This window comes from Lissotriton vulgaris, chromosome 12 (genome assembly GCF_964263255.1).
Source record: "Lissotriton vulgaris chromosome 12, aLisVul1.2, whole genome shotgun sequence".
Lineage (NCBI taxonomy): Eukaryota > Metazoa > Chordata > Amphibia > Caudata > Salamandridae > Lissotriton > Lissotriton vulgaris.
In genome coordinates this window covers 721592793-721604514 of record NC_141700.1, presented here as the reverse complement: position 1 = coordinate 721604514, position 11722 = coordinate 721592793, and the positions used below count along the sequence as shown (strand labels likewise).

Here is an 11722-nt window from a genome sequence, read left to right as displayed (position 1 = left end):
CCCCAGAAAATCTACACCGCAGTTGGTTTGAAGCAGGGTTTCATTCTTGCCTATCTGGTGTTTAATATCTACATATCAAGTCTATCCAGATATTTAGAAGCACTAAATGCTCATTCGCGAAAGCCAGGGGCCGAATTCTCACTCACATTTTATATGCTGATGTCGTGTCTTTGATGAGTATGACCCGCGTGGGGGACAGGAACGCCTTGATGCTCTCTTCATCTTTAAGCAGCGGAACAAACTCAAAATCAAACCCATGAAAACCAAAGTTGTCAGGTTTAGTGCGAATCTAAGCACACCTGGCTCATGGAACACCATTGGACTGCGGCTTACTTGCGACTCACACTAGAGATATCTTGGGATTGTATTCTAATGTAGGGGTTCCTTTCCCCCACATATGGAGGCTGCATCCCTGACATTAGCTTTCAAACCCCTCTCCAAATCATTGCATGGCCCCATTCTAGGGGCGTTATAAGAAGGCCATGGCAGCGACATTCCAACCATCTATTACGTACGGATGCAATGTCCTAGTGGGCGAGGTGGCCAGGTAGGTAGATCTATTGACAGCAAAGCTTTTCAGTCTGTGTATAAGCTATCAAGCTACACTTCTGTAATGAGATGAATGTCTAAAAAGCAAAGCACATTTGTAACTTGGCTTATTCCATAAATGAGAATACTCACGACGCGACAAGTCCCGTCGGTTTGGATCCTAACAGCTGTCTGACCGCTGGCTGGAATCCCCACTGACCGTTCGTGTCGCATGGTGGGCAACTCAAATAACAATAATGCACGGGTCCACATGCAAACATGGACTACAAGAGAAACATAGTGCAATGCATTTAGCTCAACTTCACAGCACAACTGCACTCGGAGAGCGGGCTTATAATACAAACTTGGGCCACAAAATGTATTTTTTCTCTATGTTTGTCACAGATTTACACTGGCAGAAGAAAACTCACTAGCCGCATGCATCTAGTTAGAAATAAATACGCAGAAGCCGAGGTCTACCTTCAGACGGTCACCAGAAGACCCATTACAGTCTCCACAAACCATCAGTATGATAAACACCCAGGTATTATCCAGCCATTAAAAAAACAACTCAAAATCAAAGCAAAATCCCTCTCTTTGCAAGATGACAAAGCGACCCTGGCGAAGAGGGCCCGTGCTTGGCAAGTCATCAACCCCTGTAGGGCCCTAAACCCCAGCCCTGCTTTGTTCAGGGGTTTACATGTCAGACAAAGCTTGAGGTCATGCGACTCTGGGCAGGGTTCAATCAACATTGGACCCGATGCCCCCGTGGCCAAAAATGGCGGAAGCAGTAGGCTGTAGACTATGGGGCGCTGGGAAGAAGGGCGTGATACATGTCCTCTGTACCTGCCCAGCTATGTTATCTGAACCAGGAAAGATGCTGCGGGGGCTTCCAATCAAGCCCTGACTCAACCCTGTGGGCAGGCCCTTATCCCAGCACTCAATCCAGAGCACACCCCATTAAATGCAAGGGCGGTGGCGTTTCTGTATTCGAAGCCAGAGCAAAGGCCCACAAGGGGCATACTGCCAATATCGGCCCACTCACCAGCCCGCTCCCCGTAACATGCATGTCGCAGAAATAACCAGACAAGACAACTTTTTTGTTGGAGAAAAGTAGCTGCAGGTTTATTAGCATATACACATGCCAACATGGTGGGTTATCTTACAGGCGATCCAAAAGGCAAGCCGCCCCTCGCGACCTACCACCTGATGGGCCAATTTGCAACATGGCCTTAGCCAATCGTTGCTTAGCGGTAATGGGAGGAGATAGCCCCTCCCAATTCCGGTGAACCATTGGTCCACCCTCTTGCTCACGCCCCCCCCCCCCTACGAGGGGCGGAGCGTTCAAGCAACCCCCGGTTGTACAGGTTTCCAACCGCCCGTAGGATAGCGGGGCGCCCTCGTACCCCCAGGGTCCACCGCACAGACTTCCTGGGGATAATAGGCCTCAGCATCCTTTGTGCTCCTGAAGAGGGTACTCCCGGGTACCTTTCCGCCTCTGGATCGCCCTGTAACTCCGCCTGCAACACAAATAAGAAAAGATTAAAAACATTTCCCCCCCACCACCCTGAAAACGCCGGGTATGCGGAAGGGAGGGAAACGGCGTCAGGGTGAGGGGACAGCGGGCAAAGAGGCCGCTCGGTGGGTGGGGGAGGAATATATACTCTCCCCCGCCCACCCCCCAGAAGGAAGTGACGCGCGGGAGGACCCTCCAGGGTCCCAAAGAGCTAAAGAGCTGGGCTGCCCCGTGTGCCATCTTGTGGCACTACGGTGGCCGCCCTCTTACTTGTGTCCCCTGCGGGGACGTGTCGGTCGGCCTGCAGAGTAAACTCCAAACAACTGCAACAGCAAATCCAAAGATAAAGTGCGTGGTGCGCCGGTGACTCGACACCCTTCCCTCCTACTTATGACCGAAAATAGAACACAGACCAAGGTCGGACACAGCACACTGCCGCCTCCAAGAGTCGGTGCAGCCGGCACTGCCGCTTTAAAACCGAGGCACACAGTGAGAGGAATTAACATTTTGCACAGAGAGGGGCGAATTAATTTACTCCTACAGGTCCTTGGACCAACCGTGCTTTTTTATGGCGTTAATACACACAAATTAATGGCATAATAGTGTGTAATGACTGGTAAAGATGGTGTGTGTGTGTGATCTTTTATAGCACTGTCACATCATTACTAGTGTAAAGATAATTGTATTAGTTCTCTTTATCTTAGAAGTTGTGTTTGGGAAGGCGTAATGGTTATAATTAACAGCGCTCTTTAGCAACATTGAACACGAATGTTCCAGATGACGTTAGTAAAAAAAACATTCCAAATTTACAAGGTGAGGCTCGTAAATAAAATAACCGTCCCTGGGTGGGCTTGAACCACCAACCTTTCGGTTAACAGCCGAACGCGCTAACCGATTGCGCCACAGAGACTGGTGATTAGTCAGCGAAACAGATAATCTGTGTTCTTTGTCTACATATACTTCTGATATTTTCCCGATAGGAATTATCTAAGTAGATATATACATGCACAGGTCACATTTTTCTTCCATTCCCCCGCAGTCGCTCCCCCCTCCCTCCTCTGTGTTGTTCATTAGCTCCTACTCACGCTTCCCGGTCACCTTTCACTCGCTGGGGGTCGTGGCTCCCACTGGTGCAGCAGGTGCAGTGGCCCTGGGGCCAGAGGCCAGAGCAGCCAACTGAAGCCTCATTATTGCAGCATTTCACACTTCAAACGGCCGCCAGGTGAGTACTTCCTTCCTTGCACTAGAATTAATGACGCACTGGCGACTTCACTGCATTCACTCTCTTATCAGCAGTGCAGGGCTTTTACTCGTGCTTAGTTTTCTGCCAAAGTCTATTGGTCGTTCAAGGACCAGGCGTGGACAAGGAGCCCTGCAACAGCGTCACACTCGAGAGAAAAACTAAAGAACATGACAGGGTAAAGAGAACTGCAACAGCATCTCAGACAAGAGGGAAATGCAACAGTGTCAGAGAGTGGAAAACTGCAACAGAGTTTCAGCGAAAGGGAACTGTAACAAAGACTCACACGACAAGAAACAACATCTCAGATAAGAGGAAACTATAACAAAGGCTCACAGGCCATAAACACAATCTCAGATAAGAGGAAACTGTAACAAAGGCTCACACGACAAGAAACAACATCTCAGATAAGAGGAAACTGTAACAAAGGCTCACACGACAAGAAACAACATCTTAGACAACAGGAAACTATAACAAAGGCTCACACGACAAGAAACACAATCTCAGATAAGAGGAAACTGTAACAAAGGCTCACACGACAAGAAACAACATCTTAGACAACAGGAAACTATAACAAAGGCTCACACGACAAGAAACACAATCTCAGATAAGAGGAAACTGTAACAAAGGCTCACACGACAAGAAACAACATCTCAGATAAGAGGAAACTGTAACAAAGGCTCACACGACAAGAAACAACATCTTAGACAACAGGAAACTATAACAAAGGCTCACACGACAAGAGACAACATCTCAGATAAGAGGAAACTGTAACAAAGGCTCACACGACAAGAAACAACATCTCAGATAAGAGGAAACTGTAACAAAGGCTCACACGACAAGAAACAACATCTTAGACAACAGGAAACTGTAACAAAGGCTCACACGACAAGAAACAACATCTCAGATAAGAGGAAACTGTAACAAAGGCTCACACGACAAGAAACAACATCTTAGACAACAGGAAACTATAACAAAGGCTCACACGACAAGAGACAACATCTCAGATAAGAGGAAACTGTAACAAAGGCTCACACGACAAGAAGACAACATCTCAGATAAGAGGAAACTGTAACAAAGGCTCACACAACAGGAAACCGCAAAAACATCTCAGACAAGATGAAAGTGTAACAGACACTCACACAAGAGACAACATCTCAGACTGCAGGAAATTCCAATGTTGCCTTAGAAAAGAGGAGACTTCCATGATGTTCCAAACAAGCTGAGGTCCGAGAAATAATCTGCATCTTTCTGAGATTTATGTCTTTGTTTTGCATTTTCCGTGACTTTGTGCATTCCAGAAGGGCAGCAGTTTGGGGTGTAGCGGGGTGCCCCATGCCACCGAGGAATAGATACACACTCAGGGACTTCCGAGGTGCTGGGAGGGTCATTCGTCTAAGGTATGACTGTCCTGCTTTTTACAGAATTCTTATGGGCAGAGGATAAAGACGCGACATCTATAATTAAGTAATGATAACAAGAAAGACGTCTCTTTGAAAACGTGGGATTCATGCAAACCTTATAAAGTAATGGCAGTTTATTGAAAAGTGTCTTCAGAATCTCCGCTGACACCAGCCCTGTGAGGAGGGTGAGAGAGGCCAGTAGTGTCTGCAACCTCTTCGAGCATTTCCACCACTGCAGCTGCTGAGTAGCCGAAGATGACACAAGATGAGCCATCTCTGGCTCTACAGTCTGAGTGGTTCTTTAGGTCTGACAACTCAATGGGTTTAGGCTCCTGCCACCAAGCACAAGTTAACAGTCAGTCAGTTCGCAGGCTGGGAAGTATACTAGAAGCGTGGGGACAGTGTTTCTTGCCATCTCTGCTGGAGAATGTTTCTGTGACTCTTGTCAGTGCCCCAGAGCTTTCCTTGGCTCTTGTCAATAACAGTGGCGACCAGGACAGACTCAAGGACCAGCATCTCTGACCTGGGTGATCTTGGTTGCAATTAATTTTTTTTGATGCCCCACCCCTGGGTAGCGATTCTACGCGGGAGGGTAGACTAAGACCCCTTTAACCACCTGGCCCTTACAATCTTGGGCATTTATATCAGATGACAAGAATGTCTTCATGGACAGGTAGCGCCTCATCAGAACCAGAGAGTATTAGAGCTTTAGGTAACCAGGAAGCCCCTCTTACTGGCTAGAAACCTTTAAAGCCCACAGGACATGTACAGTCCTTGGGCCTCCATTTAATGTGCGAAGCCGCGTGTGGTCGGATCTGGAATGGGGCTGTGGTTCCTCTGGGGAAAGGTCCAGCTCCACCCTACAGTGAGCAGATGAGCAAACCTGCTGGTCCTCACAACTCACGACCACCTCACATGCACTCTGGGCATCACAGCTGCTCCTGTTTGAGCTCCTGGTGTTGCTTCTCCTCTGTAGCCGGTCCCTGGTCCTCAGCAGCATCCCCGGCCTCTGGGGGCGCAGAGAGGGTCGTCTTCTAGATTCTTGCTGGCAGTGGATTGCTCTTCTGTTTTATAGTGGCAGATCCTCAGCAGACAGGCAGAGGGAGGTCAGACATAGATTTCCTCTAGTGAGGTCACATCTGGGACAGAGATTGGTAACTAATGTGCTGCATCCTCCTGAGTGACCCATGGCAGAGCCACATGTCAGGCGCTCAGTGATGTTCTGGTCCCGCGTGTCAAGCATTTATTCACCTTTCAAAGCGCTGAGCAGGTGTCCAGCGCCTACTCCTCAGCGGGGCTCCTTTCACATTCCCTGGAGGCGCTAATGAGGTCGGGCATCAGTGAGCTGGTCTGAACTCCAGCAGTAGCGGCTGCTGAGGTTTAGAAGTAGAGGAGCATTAAAAACATGTTCTCTCCTTGCAGCTAGTGAGTGAGTGAAGTAATAACAGTTTGTATGCCCTGTTGCCACCAGCTATGGAGAGGAAACACACACACTCACTCACACGCTCTAACTTATTTGCTCCGACACACACACGCTGACACAAGCTCACACACGTTCTGACATAAGCACACACACGGCCTGTGACTCACATGTTTTGATATACACACTCTGACACAAGGACACACACACTCTGACACAAAGACACACACACTCTGACACAAGGACACACACACTCTGACACAAGGACACACACACTCTGACATAAGCACACACATGCTCTGATCCAAAGACACACACACTATGACACAAGGACATATATATATATATATATGCTCTGACACAAGCTCACACACGTTCTGACATAAGCACACACACGGCCTGTGACTCACATGTTTTGATACACACACTCTGACACAAGCACACTCTGACATAAGCACACACACACACACTATGACCCAAGGACACATAAACGCCCTGACACTTGCTTGCACACATAATTAATCATGTCTGTCTGGATGTGCAGATGACTAATACTGTGTAGATTGTAAACGTGTGGTTTGGCAAACTTCTTCAAAAAAAGTTTGGTTCTCCAACTACAAAAAACTCTATTCCCACCAATTGACTGTCACCCAGGGTGTGAGTGAGAAGGCCCTCTAAGCCAGTGTGCAACAGACAATTTACACCCCTACCAAGTCCAACATCGTGTACAATGCTCCTCGTGGTCAGGAAATTTGAGACCAGCAACGAGAAAAATAAAGAGACAAGCGAGGAAGCGCAAAGGACAGCATCGAACAGGTTGACGAACACAGCCCAGGGTTTAAAAGCCACCATGCCCGCCTAGAAGCCTCACATTCTAGTGCAGCGCTCTCCGAGGATTATGCTGGCAGAAAAGACACACTTAAAAAAAAAAAGTTGCCTTTACTGGTCCAGTATTCTTGTTTCTGAAGTATTGGTCATTTGATTTCATAGAATCTTGTATTTGATATTTTATTGTTATTAAATGTCAACAGTTAATTATTTATTCAATAAAAATGACTATTGCCTCCTATACCATTCTTACAGCTTTGGAGGCCTGAAAGATTCCGAATTGTCTCATTTGTAGGGGTGTGAAGGCTAGTAGTTGTGTGTACTGTCATTGTCTGCACTGTCAATCAGCAAGCTTCAGCGCCTCCAGACAAGAGCCCCGGCACCTATGTATTTACAAATTAAGCCCTGGGAGACCTGCAGCTCTGACGGGCACCTCATTCACAGCTCAGAAAGGGCGGAAGGAGGGGGGTCGCTGTTCCTCTAAGAGGATTAGAACAAGCAGGAGGCACAATGTGGCACAATGGCACTGTGCCTCAATGCAGGGGGTGGGAGAGGAGTGGGACGGCAGTACCAGCCAACAAGGAGGGAGGGTGACCAATCGCCCCGCCGTGAGTTAGGTCACCCAACCTCCTTGTTTTTCTATTGACCAAGTCGTGTGGCTTTCCTAGTACAGAGACGTATTCAGTCCTATTTACAAACCCAGAGCACTGATTGACAAAGGATAAAAGGATTCAGAAAAGAGAGAAAGGAAACAAAACCGAACTCTCTATCCTGAATGTGTGAAACGCCCGGCGAGCGATAGAGCGAGATGGCAGAAAGTGTCTTAAAGTGTAGAAACGGAGGCGAGTGCGAGCCGCCTTTCCATCTTTCACTCTCACGGGATCCCCATATTTCGTGAGAGGATGAAGCGGTGGATAAGTCAGGCTGGAAGTTCAAGCCGCACAACTCAGCCCTCGGTCTGTTCCGAGCATCAGTGAAACTCATGCTTCTCATTGGCTGATTTCAACAGAAGCCACGTGTCTCTTCTGCTTTACAGCGTCAAAACGGAGACATAGGGCGTAACGAAACACAGCAGAGTGGCGCAGCGGAAGCGTGCTGGGCCCATAACCCAGAGGTCGATGGATCGAAACCATCCTCTGCTAATACATTTTATTTCATGTGATTTTATTTTTTAATTTAATTAATTTAATTTAAGGATTTGAGCCCTTCAGTTGTTTTTTTTCCTTTGTGCAAACTTTCAATTGGTTGTATTTTTTCCTAAACACATCATTTTTAGATGAACAACTTGCTTCAGGAGCCTTTGTGCCTACAGAGTACCATTTTATAGGGTAAAAGTAAAGCCTTGTATTTGCAATGCTTATAAACAGCATAGAGGTGTTGCAAAGAGATATATAAAAGCGGGTCCTATTTACAGAAAGATAACATAATGCACACCAGGAACCTCTTGTCATCAGCTGAACGCCTGTTGTATGTCAACCCTTAAATAACACAAGAGTTTATAAAAAATCCTATAGTTCTTTTAAACAAAGCAAAGTGATACCTAATGTTAGCTTTGAATAACTTGAAGCCCCAAGACAGGAAGCAAAGACAAGGCGACCGGAGCCAGACCCAGGCCCAAGGCCACACACGAAGCAAGCACTGAAAATGTTTCCCATGTAAATAATTCAAAAACATTCCGTAAAATATGAGCAACTCTTTTTAAAATTCAATCAATCAATAAGGGTTTTGTAAAGCGCACTACTCACCGTTAGGGTCTAAAGGCACTGGAGGGTGGGTGTGAGCAGCTCCGTTGGGGTCAGTCGAAGAGCCAGGTCTTGAGGTCCTTCCTGGAGTGGTGTAGTGTCTGGCTTATCCTGAGGTGAAGGGGGAGATCGTTCCAGGTCTTGGGTGTGAGGTAGGTGAAGGACCTTTCACCTACTCTGGTCCTGTAGAAGCATGGGACGGTGGCTAGCGAGGGGTCGGATGAGCAGAGGATTCTCTTGGGGGCATGGAAGGAGATGCGGTCGTTGAGATATTGGGGTCCGGTGTTGTGGAGGGCCTTGTAGGCGTGCGTGAGCAGCTTGAAAGTTATTCTTCTTTCCACGGGGAGCCAGTGAAGGCCACAGAAGTGTTGGGTGATGTGGTTGTGCTGTGGGATATCGAGGATTATAGTCTGGCTGCAGCGTTTTGGATGGTCTGGAGATTGCAGAGGAGTTTTTGTTGATTCCGACGTAGAGGGCATTGCCGTAGTCTAGTCTGTTGGTGACGAGTGTGTGAGTGACCATTTTCCTGGGGTCAGGGGGGATCCACTTGAATGTCCTGCATATTATGTGGAGGGTGTTGAAGCATGCGGAGGAGATGGCGTTGGTCTGGTGATTCATGGTGAGTGATGAGTCTAGTATGATGCTGAGGTTACATGCATGGTTTGTATGGGTGGGTGGTTTTCTGAGGGTAGGGGGGCCATCAGGTGTCATCCCATGTGGAGGGGGTGGAGCCGAGGACAAGGACTTCTGTTTACTCCTAATTAAGATTCAGGCAGCTGTTCCTCATCCAGGTTGCTACGGCTTTCACCCTTTCTTGGAAATTAAGCCTGATGATGTTGGATTCCTTAGGGAGGGAGAGGATGAGCAGGGTGTCATCAGCAAAGGAGATGATGTTGAGCTCGTGTTTTCTGACGATGGTTGCAAGGGGGGCCATGTAGACGTTGAGGGTAGGGCTGAGGGAAGACCCTTGGGATACTCCACATCTGATCTCTGTCAGTTCTCAGTGGAAGGGCGGAAGTCATACTGAAGTGTGTTAGCTGGGTGTCGATGGCCTTTACAATGACGGCTGTGAAAGGGAGCAGTGAGATGGGCCTGAAGTTCTTGAGGTCTGTTGGGTCTATGGACTGCTTCTTTAGGAGGGTGTAGACTTCAGCGCCCTTCCAGTTGACGGGGAATGTGGTGAAGGGAGCAGTTGATGGTTCAACGTAGCTCGGTGTGCTGGTAGTGGTGGCCCTGTGGAAGATGTGCAGCGGGCAGGGGTTAGAAGGTGCTCCGGAGTCAGCGACGGCTCGTGGAGGGAGTTACGGTGGGGCAGGAGGGTGGGGAGGGGGAGGGGCAGGGTGGAGGTTGCTAAAAACCGGCATATGGATAATTGCAGGTAAGTAAACAATTTAATTAATAAAACGAATTTCGTAGTGCGCCTTGCATCGCAAAATGCAATGCAGTGCGAGCTACGAAATTCGTTTTATTAATTAAATTGTTTACTTACCTGCAATTATCCATATGCCGGTTTTTAGCAACCTCCGCCCTGCCCCTCCCCCTCCCCGCCCTCCTGCCCCACCGTAACTCCCTCCACGGGCCGTCGCTGTCCGGAGTGGATGCTCTTCATGGTCTTTAGGGTGTCTTCTGTTGTGAGTGGGGTTGTTGGACTGAAAATGCATCTAGAATAGAAGTTGCATTCTCTGTTTCTACAGAGAAACTCTGGGGACGTTGGTGGCCGTTTTTCCCCAGTTCCATTGAGCCACTGATTTGAAAAAGTACTGAAGAAGTTGGTGTTGCGCAAAATTAACTCAGCCACTAATTTGCAACTGTTTTGAAAATGCATCTAGCTGACTTCTTTTAGCATTATGCGAGTTAAGTTAGCATTTGCTGCACCATTTTGTATTCAGCCGCCATTTTGTACTGTGATCGAAAAATAAACTCCTGTCTTATAATGTTTGCCTCAGCAGAAAAAGCAGCTTCAATTGTTTCTCTTCAGTATTATCCAAGATTGAGCTCTACTGCCTTAATGAATAGGTTGTTCTGTCTCTGCATACCTTTTCTCTCGAGTAAGCCCTGCTCCCACCCTAGAGAGACGAGCACAGGCAAAGTAACCTTGAAGCTAAGATAGCATGTACCCATTCTAAAGATGGTAGCTGGATTTTCTGTACTCCCTTTGTTTGTTAGTGTTCAGGCTTGAAAAATCCAGTTTGGGTGGGGTTTTAGAGGTATTGGAAATGTATATTTGTGTTACAGTGTGGACAGGGGTTTTTGGCAGTTATCTAAGGAGGATGGTCAGAGGTGGTAGCAAGTGACCCGGGTGGCCCTAATTAGGTCACTTCCTTCAGTGTCCAGGTAAGAAGGGTCTGTTGGGTGGCGTCGCTTGGGTGTCAAAAATGTATACTTCATCTAACATATAGATGCTTTGACTTTAACACGTCACATTTTAGCATTCTGCTGAGAAGTACTTCTCTGAAGAACCAGGTTTTAGAACCCAGCAGCGCCAGGGAAAACGCTCAAAGTCTTCGGATTCCCCTGCCTCGGCAAACAGAGACACGGGACACTTCTCGATGACGTCAAAGACCAAAGTTTATTGGCTGCAACCAGGAACAGAGATCTACGAAGCACAACACGGGTCGTTTGCTAGAGACTGCACAATTTCAATGAGCGGAGCATGGTCTTTTATGCCAAAAATCACATTCCAAAGTAGCATCGATTACATACAAACTAACCAATGACAGTGTGACATTTCAAAAGTAGCGCATGACGACAATCCCATTTTCCGTTGTCCATCCCACCAGAAATGACCAAGCACATTCCAATATCCTGTCGGATCAGGCCGGACAAACCCATCATAAAACCTCAACTCAAATCAGTGATTATGTCATAAAGGAAGGAGCAGAAACAGATTGGAAGCAAGATAGAAAGGTGGGTGCAGTGTACTGTAAATTCGGCAATGTCCTGCTCTTTGATCTTTATCTGACCAGCTGCTTAACAAGGAACTGGCTCAGCGAGGTCAGCCTCAGGCAAGGGAGTCAGTTTGGCCAGGTCATTCAGAAGTCAGCT

At 47.6% G+C, this 11722-nt stretch overlaps 1 non-coding gene across 1 annotated transcript; it reads right to left on the bottom strand.

Annotated features, from left to right (window-relative positions):
• Positions 1-2880: 2880 nt before the first annotated feature.
• On the bottom strand, positions 2881-2954 carry TRNAN-GUU (transfer RNA asparagine (anticodon GUU)). Its single transcript has one exon. It is a non-coding gene; the product is annotated as a tRNA-Asn (tRNA).
• Between the last annotated feature and the right edge of the window lie 8768 nt (positions 2955-11722).